Source organism: Gopherus flavomarginatus, chromosome 2, assembly GCF_025201925.1.
Source record: "Gopherus flavomarginatus isolate rGopFla2 chromosome 2, rGopFla2.mat.asm, whole genome shotgun sequence".
NCBI lineage: Eukaryota > Metazoa > Chordata > Testudines > Testudinidae > Gopherus > Gopherus flavomarginatus.
Window position 1 is genome coordinate 234,320,272 of NC_066618.1, and position 13,716 is coordinate 234,333,987.

Below are 13,716 nucleotides of genomic sequence, written 5' to 3' on the forward strand. Positions count from 1 at the left end.
GTTGGCTTTGCTAATTTATTTACACATCTTGGGTGTAAAAATTATTTCAGAACTACAGTTTAAGGGCACATATCCATTACCCCTTTCACTCCATCTAAAATATTTTATTCCATAGCGCAGTCGTGGGGAGCCAAAAATCCCTACCGTGCTATAGCTGAAACTCTGTTATATCGGGGTAGGGGAAGCAGGACTCCAGCAGTAATTTAAAGAGCTCCGGGCTCTAGGCGCTTTGGGGAGCCCCAGGCCCTTTAAAGTGCCGGTGGAGCCCCACTGCCACAGCTCCAGGGTAGGGGTGGCAGGGCTCCTGTGGCGATTTAAAGGTCCTGAGGCTCCCTGCAGCAGCCGGAGCCCTAGGCCCTCTAAAGCGCCGCCAGAGCCCCGCTGCTACCACACTATACGCGAACCCGTTTTTATATCAGGGTGTATAAGGCCAAGCAATAAGATCCATTTATATGTCTCAAATGAAAACTGCAGGTGTGTATTATACACTGTACAGTATGGTTGATAACAAGCATCTTTCTGGGGTAGTAGGAGGGGTAAGGTTCACCGCTGTGCAGGGAGCCAGCATATAGCTAGTGCACCACTTATATCCCACTTAAATCTTCAAAATAGAACTTAGGTGGGATTTAGTGAGGGATTAGTGAATGACCATTTGGAATTGTTTAAGAATATTTTACTAGATGTCCAAAAAGCCATAATCCCAAAATCAAGGAAGATGGCCATGTGTGATAGGGAAATGAAGGAATATTTAAAAAATATTAAAAAAAAAAAAAACAAATGGAAGAAAGGGGAAGTTGATGATAAATATAAATGAGAAGCTAAAAATGGTGGGATATTGATAAGGGAAGCAAAGGGGCAGAACAAGAAATCTATGGCCAGCAGCTTTGAGGACAGAAAGGAGGAGTTCCTTTAAGTGTAGTAGGAAAAAAAGAATCCTAACCATCGTATTGGTTGGATAAGGTAGAATTATCAATAGTAATGCAAAAAAGGCTAAAGTGTTCAATAAATATTTCTGTTCTGTGTCTGGGGGGGAACAGATCATGTTGTCCTATATGATAGCACTCATTCTATTCCACTAGTATCTCAGGAGATGTTAAACAGCAGATACTAAAATTAGACATCTTGAAATCAGTGGGTCCAGGTGGCTTGTATCTAAGTTCTAAAAGAGCTGGCAGAGGACCTTACTGGACCGTTACTGTTTATTTTTCAGTATCTCTAGGATTACCGGGGAAGATCCAGATGACTGGAAGAAAGCTAATGTATGCTATTACATAAGAAGGGTAAACGGGATAACCTGTGTAATTGTATGCCTGTCAATCTGACGTCAATCCTGGGCAACATAAAGGAGTGACTGATATAGGACTTCTTTAATAAAGAATTAAAGGAAAGAAATATGATTTAATGCCAATCAACATGGGTTTATAGAAAACAGATCCTGTAAACTAACTTGATATCTTTTTTCTTTATGAGGTTACAGGTTTGGTTGATAAAGGTAAGAGTGTTGATGTAATATGTTTAGACTTCTGTGAGGCATTTGACATAGTACCATAGGACATTTTGATTTAAAAAAAAAAACAGCCAAAAAAAACAACCAAAAAAAAAACCTAGAAAAATATCAAATCAGGATGGCACATGTTAAATGGATAAAAGCTGGCTAACTGATAGGTCTCAAAATGTAAATGTAAATGAGGAATCATCATCAAATGAGTGTGTTCCTTGAGGAGTCCTGCAGGGATTGTGGTTCTTGGTCCTATGCTATTTAACATCCTTATTAGTGACCTGGAAGAAAACATTAAATCATCACTTGATAAAATTTGCAGATGACATACGAATTGGGGGAGTGGTAAAAAAATGAAGAGGACAGATCATTGATTCAAAGTGATCTGGCTTTCTTGGAAAACTGGATACAAGCAAACAATATGTGTTTTTTAACATGGCCAAATGTAAATGTATATATCTAGGAACAAAGAATGTAGGCCGTACTTACATGATGGAGGACTCTCTCCTCAGAAGAAGTGATTCTGAAAAAGATTTGAGAGTTGAGGTGGATAATCTGCTGAACGTGAGTTTGTAATGCAGCACTATGGCCGAAAGGGCTAATCCAGTCCTTGGATGAATAAACGGGGGGGATCTCGAATAGGAGTAAAGAGGGTTTATAGTTAAGTTGTAATCTCCATTTCACCTATTTGGCACTGGTGCAATTGCAGTTGGAATACTGATTCCTGTTCCGGTGTCCACAATTCAAGAAACATGTTGATAATTTGAAGAGGGTTCAGAGAAGAGCCATGACAGTGATTGAAGAATTAGGAAAATATGCCTTATAGTGATCGACTCAAGGAGCTCAATCTATTTAACTTAATAAAGAGAAGGTGTCATGGTATAATTCCCCACTCTGAACCTTAGCGTCCAAAAGATGGGGTACCAGCATGAATTCCTCTAAGCTCAATTACCAGCTTAGTACTTGTAGCGCTGCCACCAACCAGGAATTCCAGTGCCTGGTACACTCCGGTCCCCCCCCAAAACCGTGCCTGAGGACCCCCAAGACCCAGACCCTCTGGATCTTAACACAAGGAAAGTAAACCCTTTCCCTCACCATTGCCTTTCCCAGGCTTCCCCTCCCTGAGTTACCCTGGAAGATTACTGTGATTCAAACTCCTTGAATCTTAAAACAGAGAGGAAAATTCACCTTCCCCCCTCCTTCTCTTTCCCCCTCCCAGACTCTCTCTGAGACAGAGAAAGTAATCCTAACACAGAGAGAAATTAACCTTTCTCTCCTCCTTCCCTCCTTTCTCCCCACCAATTCCCTGGTGGATCCAGACCCAGTCCTCTGGGGTCTCACCAGAAAAAAAACAAAAAAAAAAACAATCAGGTTGTTAAACGAGAAAAGCTTTTAATTAAAGAAAAAAAACAGTAAAAATTATCTTTGTAATTTTAAGATGGAATATGTTACAGGGTCTTTTAGCTATAGACACTGGGAATACTCTCCCAGCCTAAGTGTACAAGTACAAATTAAAATCCTTTCAGCAAAATACCAGTTTGAACTCCTTCCAGCCAAATACACATTTGCAAATAAAGAAAACAAACATAAGCCTAACTTGCCTTATCTACCTATTACTCACTATTCTGGACATATAAGAGACTGTATCAAAGAGATTGGAGAGAAACCTGGTTGCACGTCTGGTCCCTCTGAGCCCCCAGAGTGAACAACAACCAAACACTAACAGCACACACACAAACTTCCATCCCTCAAGATTTGAAAGTATCCTGGCTCCTGATTGGTCCTCTGGTCAGGTGACAGCCAGGCTCACTGAACTTAACCCTTTACAGGCAAAAGAAACCTGAAGTACTTCTGTTCTATTAACCCTTGACTCTCTGTTTATGACAGAAGGTTATGGGGTGACTTGATTATAATCTGTAGACACCTGCATGGGAACAAATATTTAATAATGGGGTCTTCAGTTTAGCAGATAAAAGTATACAGATCTGTCGCATCTTACGTGCATTTAACATGCGCAATTTCAGCTTTACGCAGTCGGCAAAAACACCTGTAGTGTGGTCGATTCCGCCCGCCATTACACTCAGTTTAATTTTGACTATATTCAATTTTCGTTTTACACGCTGACTGCAGAACGTAACCCAGCGTAAGATGTGCAAGACCTGTAACGTGATCCAATGGCTAGGAGTTGAAGCTAGACAGATTCCATCTGGAAAGAAGGCTTAATTTTTTTTTTTAACTGTGAGTAATTAACCATGGGAATAATTTATCAAGGTTCATTGTGGATTCTCCATCGCTGACAATTTTTAAATCAAGATTGGATGTTTTTCTGAAAGAGATGCTCTTGGAATTATGTTGGGGAAGTTCACCTCCTGTATAGCACAGCCACTGAGACTAGATAATCACAGTGGTCCTCTCTGAGCTTGGAATCTATGAGTAGGTGTTGTGCTGGCCTTCTGCATGGTGGTGAATTTAACCCTAAAAGTCTAACTATACTTTTGACACATAATAAGCTTGTTGCAAAAAAAATTATTTTTATTTAGTTTTGTGGTAAAGTTTAGAGCCCAATAGCTCTTGAAATCTTTAGTAAGGGCCCTATATTTCTAAGGTACTTTAATGACATTGGGTTGGTGGTAGTCTATGGAGCATCTTGCCTTAAGCATTTTGAAATTAAGATCCTATTTTGATCAGAAGTTACCATTCTACAGATATCCGTGGGTCTGTGTGAAACAAACTGATGGCCTGTCTAGTTCATAAGGAACAGATTGACAGTATTGCCAACTCCAACAGTTTTATTTGAGTCTTTGGGCTTTTTGGACTATTGGAATACATAAAAATCTCCATCTTTCATTTTAAAAAGTCTTTAGTCTGTATGGTAGTTGGTTGACCAGACAGCAAGTATGAAAAATCGGGACGGGGTGGAGGGTAATAGGAGCTTATATAAGAAAAAAAACCAAAAATCAGAACTGTCCCTATAACATCAGGACATCTGGTCACCCTACATGGTAGCCTAGCAAAACTTAGGAACCTTAGGCAGAGGATTGCAGAATACCTATGGGAAAGTTTCCTAGAGATCACTATAGAGGATTCCCAGGACATCCCAGTGTACATTAACAAACTTTTCCTCCAGGCCCCACAGGCTGTTGTTAATTTCTGACCCTTATCCATCCCTTTTCCATGTAACAAAGTAAATGAGAGCTCAATCTCCACACATCATGCTGTATTAAAGCAGAATGTGCACTTACTGGAGCTCCCCTCTCCTGAATTGTGAGTATCAGAGCTGAAGTGCTGGGACTGGCTAGACTCCTCCAGAGTCAAAAAGAGGTCCTGATTTGCCACACCACCAGACAACCCTAGTGACTTTTGTCGACAAAACCTGAGTCAGTGGGGCTGTGACAGCAGGGCTGCAAAGGGCTTCCTGTGCTGCCCCAGGAGCCTTTCAAAAGCAGAGTAGCTTCCCCCATGGCTGGGGGCTTATCGTCATCCTCACAGTCCTAGCCAGGGATTGCTGCTCTATCCGAACCTCTGTATTATTCAAATCCCTTCCTTGTCCTGTAGCGTAAGAGATGTGCTGTGGAGATTTGGATAATAGGGTTTTGGATAAATGGGAATATACTGTATTGGCTTTTACAAGGAGCCTGATTAATCTTATTTCTTTGTCTATTCCATATGAATGTATAATTTTGTATTCAGCTTCCAGTCTGCTCTTTTCATAAATGTCATTCTTGGCATCATAAGTAGTTAAACTCAAATTGGTCCCACCTGATCAGACTTGTAAAGTAGTAACATGAAGTCTTTTTATAAAGGTGTGAATCAATATATTTAATATAAGGTTATTGGGAAAATGTAAAGCTTATTTTATGGCTGCTTAATAAATGTTGCTTTTCTCTTTTTTTTTTTTTTTTTTTTTTTTTTTTTTTTGCTAGTATCAGGAAGCCTTAAAGGGTATGTGTTTCAGATTACCAGGGCTTAAAATTATGCATATTTAAAAATCAATTGTAGATGTGTATCTACCTGCTATTTTGGCCTTCTTTTTGAAATGTGTTTCTGCAGTATATTTGATACACACTTTTTTTTTTAGAATAAAAGACACTACTCATTAAAGAGCAAGATAATTGCATATAAATCTAAATTTATGGTCTTCTCTATAGAAACTTACTTATACACTCATTCTATTTAGGGTAAAAAGAAACTTAGGTAGAGTGTTGAGAACATATATCTATCTGAGGGCGTGCTTGATGTAGTGGCAGATGGCTGTGCCCTCAAACAAGTGTTAAGTACTGAGCTGTAAATTCACTTAGCACCTCTGTCAGGTGGTGTTGGTAATAACTAAGGTTGATCATTTGTGGCAAAAAGTGGCAAAAGTGATGACTATTCTGGCAATGAAATAAAATTATAGACTTTTGTAGCTTTTTTTTCTAAGTGGAAGTCATGGCACACAATATTTTTCATGAAGGGAAATTACGATATGACTTACAGCACGTGGGTTTTGAAGTTATTGTATGTACATGGAGCCGAATTTGTAAAGCTTCATAGAACCACTTGCTCAGTAGCAGACAAGACAGACTACTTTTCATGGGGTAGAGGATGGAGAAACCTGTTTTTTGTGATGGCATTTATGATCGTGACAAACAAGCAACCTTAATGTAGAAGTATTTGTGGCAAATGCCTAACCATGTCAGACTAGCATAAATACAGTCTGATGTGATTTCAGCATATCACATAGTACTTTGGAACACTAATATTTCTGTTTGGGAGAAAAATTTCTTTGAGTAGATACATCCCTAAGTGAAATGTATGTCTGTATGTGCCCAGCATGCAGGAGCTGGAGATGTTTGCCTAGCTCTACTTATAGAGGGTCAGCACTCCCACCTTGTGGCTTTGACCCTTCTCCTGGCTATATAAGGCAGTGCCACCCTGATCCTCCTCAGTTCCTTCTCACCACCTGTGGCTGGAGTTGGAGCTCTTTGTGGTTGTAGTCTCTCAACCTTGCATTTAGTCTTAGCCTAGTTTATTGTAGTTAGTGTTAGTTAATAGTGTTGCCCAGTGATACCCTCACCAGGGTTTAAACACTGTTCTTCCTGTGTAGGGGTGATCCCCAGCAGCTATCTCCACTTGCGGTGCTTGCTTTGTCTCAGCGAGGCCCACCTTTTAAAGAGCGGTGTTCGATTTGTAAATCATTTTAAAAATGGACTCAGGTGGTGCAGGACCTTTGCCAGAAACAGCACCTGCTTGAACAGGCTATGCAGCCTGATCCAGTACTGAGGCCCTTCTTGGGCTGAATATCATCCTCTGGCTCAGAGAGTGCTGCCACCTCTTGTTCATGAATAGGCGCCTTGCCAAAGGGGCAGAGGAGCCATTCTCTGTTGTCAGTGCTGAGGAAGAAGTCTCATTAAAAACAATCTGGACTGCTCCAAGTTGCAATGTGACACCTCTGCCTTCCCCAGGAAAAGCACAGACTGGCACAGGGCTAGTTCCAGTGTGTGGGATGGCATGGGTACCTCTGACCCTTCCCCAGCACCAGGTTGGAAGGGCAGAAACCCCATACCATTGACTCCAGTTCCAGCCTCCAGGGTCTGTTGAATCCGGTACCAACGAGGGAAATGTCAGTCACGATTGTGTCCATGTCATCAGTGTACCAGGCAGTCGCAGACCTCTGCCTTTCAGTCCCAGTGGCACCATTGGTCCAGGAATTCCCCAGGGCTGTGCCACCTGTGGCCCTCCAATGGAGTAATCCACTGAACCTCCATGTCTGTTGACCCTGTATCCTGATATTCCCCTTCCTGTGATGGCGATGGAGCAGGTACTGGAATTGGTGCTGGGGACCTATGGCACCAAGACTCTTTGGCCCCGCGGCGTTCGATGATGCAAATGCTCTCATGGCGGCTCTCGCCACCTTTGATGCATTTGGGCACTCCAGTACTGCTGTTTCTGCGGGGACCAACACTACTTGTGTCCACCGGCATGCTTGGTACCGACAATACCACTTTCAGTGAGGGTACCAATTCACACCTCATTCTGGGCGTCAGATGAATCTGGCCACTTGTTGGCTCCTTCAGGAGTTGCTCCACCCATGTTGCTGAGATTCTAAGGCTCTGAGTCCAAGTCAGAGTTGTCATCCTCGCACTCCGCATCACCCAGTGAACTCAGGGGCCTATCAGTGGACCAGTATGGTTCCCCAGGTTGGCGTGTGCCCTGTGTCCAGGACAGAGGTCCCTGGCCTGGTCCCTACTGGCCACCAATATCAGTGGCCTTGAGCTCAGTGGGATGCTCCTCATTTGCAGAGATCCTGTTCTTTGTCCCATTTGAAACCGAATTCTCTCACTAGGTTGATAGTGGTGAGTTTGGACTGCAAGCCCAAGCATTGGTGATTTTTCTATGCGGAGCCAACGGAGTCTTCCCTCCTGGGTAAATCTTCCCGGGAGCGAGTGCCAGTTTTTCCTCAGCCAAGACCTTCATTCTCATAGGCAGCACAGCATCGTCTGCTTGGTTCAGCCTCCCCTTCTATTCCGAAGGACATCTAAGGCATACCAGGACCACTTATACTGCATAGCTGCATCCCTGGGTAGAGTTTCTCCAAGACAAAATGCACAAACTGATGGACATTTTACAACCCATTGTCCTCAGAAAGTGTCCCCTCCCAATCAATGATGCACTCCTTGAACCGGCGAGAGCTCTGTGGAGTACACCAGCCTCTGTCACTAGTGGCTTAATGCATGGAAAAATGCTACTTTGTTCCCAGGGATTTGAGGGGTTCTGTTCCCTCCTGACCTCAAATTTCCTAGTTGTAATGGCAGTAAACAGGACAGGTTCAAGTCTATCCTCAAGGACAGAGACTCCACTTCATAGTCCTTACAGATAAGGATCAAAAATCACAGGCTTTGTTGGCCAAGTATAACTTCCTCAATTGGTCAGCCATGGCTAAATTCAAGGACTACTTGCCTGCGGGCCTCATGTGAGAAGTTCCAGGCGTCCCCTGCAGAGAGCTGTTTCACGGACAAAATGTCCTTGCAGTCCACCCTTATTGTTCCAGACATCTTGGCCAGAGTTATGGCTTCAGTGGTAACTAAGAGGATGGACTTCCTGGTTGACATCCGGAGCCATCCCAGTCTAGGGCTTGCCCTTTGACAGCCAAGTCTTGTTCTTGAACAAAACTGATGACACTTGGCACTCCTTCAGGGATTCCAGGGCTAGCTTGAGGTTCTTGGGAGTATACATGCCATCCATGCAAAGGTGCCAGTATGGGGTACAACAGCAACAGTATTGCCTACAGCATTGCTTTGTGCAACCTTTTCCCTCTGAAGCAACTTGACTACTCGAGAGAAAGAGATCCCACAAGAGGAAGCAATCGGGCTTGGACTTTGGACATCTACATGTCTTCCCTAGGCACACGCCAAGCATCCATTTTAACTCTTTTTTTGTCCGGAGCAATGGTCTAGTCATCAACCTGTCCCCTGTATTTTCCCCTGCTCCCTGTCCCTTTGGGGTCAGCCTGGCCTGCTTTTACAGTACTTGGGGCTGATTACCTCAAACAGGTGACCTAGACATTGGCAGATTGTGCTGTGTAATCCAGTTCCTCTCTACACCCCTTTCCTGACCCCTCTCATGAGACACTGCTCATCAAGCAGGTCAGCTCTCTGTTGAAGTTGGGAGCGGTGGAGGAATTTCCCCAGAAACACTGGGGCCATGGCTTTTACTCTGGGTACCTCCTGAAACTGAAATCCAGGGCTGGATGAGACCCATTTTCAACCATTCTGGCCTCAACAAATTCATCAAGTACATGAGATTCCACATGGTCACTATCGGCTATCCTCCCACACTGTCTCAGCATGACTGGTTCACGACTCTCAGCCTTCAGGATGTGTATTTTCATGTGATTCTACTGAGTCACTGGAAGTTCTTGCATTTTGCAATAGGCGAACGACACTTGCAGTATATGATTTGCTGTTCGGCCACATCTTTCTGATTGGTTGCTGAAGAATGGCTCCAAAGAGAAGGGTCTCGCCCATGTCAGCACCACATTGTGTTGCTCAACTGTCCAACTCATTTTAAACTCCACAAAGTCAACCTTGGCTCCCACTGAAAAACTTGAATTCAGTGGGGCCTTGTTATAGTCCATGAGATTGAGGGCATTCCTGCTGACCAGCCGCTTCCAGGCAATTAACAGCTCTGCCTCAGTCTACAGTCTCAGCCATCAACAACAGTCTGTGTGTGTCTGAAGCTGTTTTCCAAGCAGACATGTGGCACACAGATGGTCCAGTTTGCCAGGTTGTGCCTTTTCCCTCTTCAGATGTGGTTGAGGACAGTTTACCGCCCTCCCCAGCATTCTCTGGACAGGTTGGTTCACCTTCCTCCACTAGTCCTGGATTCCTTGCATTAGCGGGAGTCCCTACATAATGTTGCCAAGGAGTCCCTTTCACTCAGCTCTCTCCAACCAAGTCATTGATTACCAACGCTTCCCTTCTGGGTTTGGGGGAGATGGGTCACATCTGGACTCATTGAGAGTGCAGCGCCTGTGTTCAGAACAGGAAGCCAAAATCCATATCAACATGTTGGAACCTTGGGCCATCCACAGTGCATGTTGTGCCTTCTGGGACTTCATCATACACTCAGTGGTTCACATACTCACAATGCAATGTATCATGTGAACAAGCAAGGGATAACATTCCATGTTACTGTTTCTGGAGGCAGTCAACCTGTGTCAACGTTTTGCATCAAAGATGACATAATTCCGGTAGCAATCCATTTGCCAGGGATGTGAAATCATCTTGTAGACCCTCTCAGCCAAAGTGGTCCTTAAAGTGTTCTCTGGGTCGTCTTTGCAACATGGAGCATCCCTGTCATCAAGCTGTTTGTGACGAGGGAAAACAGTGTCACCTGTTCTGCTCCCGGAGGGGCCTCAGTCCATGCTCCCTCTCCAACAGCTTCCACTGCAGCTGGAAGTAAGCTGTCTTGTCTGCCTTTCCACCTATTCTGCTCATTCCACAGGTCATCCTCAAGCTCAAGGTGGATCAGGCCAAAGGTCATTCTCATTGCTCAAGCTTGGCCAAGACTGTCCTGGTTCTTAGACTTCCTTGCTCTATCAGTTCAGCATCCCGTACTGCTTCCTCTCCATCCCAGCTACCTCACTCAGGACCATGACTGCACCCTCCATCCTGCGATCAGCTCCCTGCACCTTTATGGCATGTATGCTACATGGCTGAATGAAGAGGAGGAGCAGTGCTTGGTGGCTGTCTGACAAGTCCTCCTCAACAGTAGGAAGTGCTTCACTAGGACAGCCTACTTAGCGAAGTGGAAGAAGTTCTTGGTGTGGTCCTTGACCTGTGGGATCCGACTGACAGGGCTCCCATCCGGGACATCTTGGAATACCTGCTCTATCTTCGAAAATCAGGCCTTGTACTCAGTTCATTGAGCACATTTGACAACGATATTTGCGTTCCACCCTCTGACTCAGGGGAAGTCAGTTTTTTCCAGTGCCATGCTGACAAGATTTCTGAAGGGGCTTCTCTCCTCACATCCACCAGTCTAAGAACCAGTTCCCTTGTGGGACATAAACACAGTCCGGGCAGGTCTGATAGGCCCTTCATTCCCTCCTGTCTCAGAAAACTGTGTTCCTGATTGCCATCACTTTGGAAAGAAGAGTGTGAGAGTTGCAAGCCCTAATGGCTGAGCTGCCTTATACTCTGTTCCCCAAGGACAAGATAATGTTACCACACCCAAAATTTTTATCCAAGGCAGTCTCTCAGTTGCATCTGAATCAAGCAATGTATTTACCTGTGTTTTTCCCTGAGATGCACTCTTCCCCAGAAGAACAACGCCTTCATACTCTGGATGTCAGATGATATCTAGCCTTTTACCTAGACAGGGCCAAACCATTTTTGTGTTTCTCCTTGTTTGTTTGTGTCAGATGCAAATCACATGAAGAGGCAAGCAATCTCTCTGCACAGACCACCTCTAGATTGATACCATCCTATATCAAGGCTGGATATGAGATCGCTGAGGAGGCGTAGCCAAGGCTCACATGGGCTCACTCCACAAGAGCACAAGCGACATGGATAGCGTTCCTCAGTGACATTTTCATACTGGACACTTGGTGAGCAGCCACGTGGTCATCCATGCATATGTTATGGGACCATTATGCTATTTCTGCATCTTCCAGGGTGATGCAGGCATAGGAATTGCAGGACTGCCCTTCTAATTGCAGTAAACTCCAAACCCCTCTGGATTGGGGTACTGCTTGCAACTCACCTAATTGGAATACATGCCTGCATCTATTCAAAGAAAAAGAATGTTGTGTTGGAGTCTCCTCTCAGGGTTTTGGTGTGAAGGAACTGAGGGGGGATCAGAGTGGCACCACCTCATATAGCCAGGGGAGGGGCTACAGTCGTGTGGCGCAAGCACCACCGCTCAAAGGGTACTGCTAGGCAAAAGTCTCTGACTTGGTGCACTGGAATACACGTCTGCATCACGTCTCGAAGAATCACAGTTACAGTAAGTAACCCATTTTTTACTAGTGTTTTACTTTGTGTGAGTTTGAGAACTAGTTAGTCACTAGGAAAAATATATTTGTAGAGTTCATGGAACTTCTGGGTTTAGAATTTAGGACAGAGTTATAAAATCTTATCGGCATCCTGTCTGTGGTGCATATAAACTTTAACAGCAAACTAAGAGTAGCACTTTTTAACTTTGTAAAGATGTATGTGTGGGCATAGCACCTGAAGAGTGGCTAGAGTCCTGTTTGTTACAATTGTTCAAGAAAGCATTTTAAAAAATATAATTTTTAAAGTGTGTGTGTTGCCCGCAGTGTAGTTAGGGCATAAGCTTTCAGAAACAGTTTAAGTTACTGGTTAGCCTGGGAGGTCATAATGTTAGTTGAGGAAACCCATATACATCACAGCAAAACTCTGCTAACAAAGTATTCTTAACAATGTGTGTGTTTTGATTTTATTTTTTAATATTATGGATTCTTTTGTAGAGTAGATACGGCCTATGTCACTCTTGCTAGTGAACTCTTCTCCCTGATTCAAGAGGGCCTTTCTTGGAAGATAAGCTTATTCAGTGGGAGTAAGTTCCCTACATACCCAGTATGTATATCTGGCAGAATAAAATAACAGATTAAGGATACATGAATCATTCTTGTATTTTCAAAAATCATTCTTAATTTCAGCTGAGTAACAATATTTTACTACCTGTAGGGCCTTCTCCACATAAATGTTACTATGTCCTAATCCTGCTCAGTGGCATTTTCTGACATCACTAGAAGACATATTGTATGTGGCTTAGAATTGGAGGTGAACATTTCACATCTCCGCATTCATAACATGGTTGTCAGATGCTGGTGAGCCTTTCTCTTGGGAAATGGGGAAAGGGAGCTCAGGGTTTGCTGCTGTGCATTTCTGCATTTTCCAGGAGCTGAATCTTGATTAGGCCTACTCTTCTGTCCACTGAACCTGTTTAACTTTCTGTATATTGTTTTCTTACTGTACAGTTGACTAAATACATTTGTCATTAGTTCCCTTGCCCTGAAGAATTTAATACTGTTATATATGCAGAAATGGATCTTTCCAAATAGAAATAGTACAGGTGAATCTTCTCTGAAAGCTGCATGATGACACCTAGGAGGTTAGGGACATTTTGGACTGCACAGAGGGGTAAAAACAAACTGAAGAATCTTACACTATGACTATAAATATGAATCAGTGGGCCACATCCCTTGTGCTGAGAGACCTTTGTAACAGAAATTCTTATCTACAAAAAAGAAACTGCCTAATTTATGCAGGATCTCTGGTGTTTGATTCACCAGTGGGTATGAAGATGACTCTTGCATCCTGTTGCCTTTTGACAAGCATTATATATCAAATAGAAAGGAAACTGATTAAGTGTAGAGCAGAATGATATGAAATTAAATTCTGAACCATTTTCTGTTTTTCATAATAAAATGATTACTGAAAGAATTCCATCTGAAGACTGTTGAAAGCTGGCTACAGTTTATGATATAACGGATAAAATCTACATCCTTGGCCTTCCAACAACCTTTACACCAGCAGATGGTGGGCGTAAAGATGTCATTCATCATTTATTTACAATGGGCTTTATTTATTCTAGTGTCAACAGCTGCCCCAGGGAGCGGGTTATTGAATTCAAATGTGAAGCTCTGGGTTATTTGCTTCCTTTCAAATTTGTCTTCAGAGCTTAGTTGCTAGGAGTCCATTCTGTGTTCT

At 43.4% G+C, this 13,716-nt stretch overlaps 1 protein-coding gene across 1 annotated transcript in view; it reads left to right on the forward strand.

Annotated features, from left to right (window-relative positions):
- RAB2A (RAB2A, member RAS oncogene family) overlaps positions 1 to 13,716 on the forward strand; it is an 80,248-nt gene that overhangs the window by 31,693 nt on the left and 34,839 nt on the right. The gene's annotated exons all lie outside the window — the stretch shown is intronic.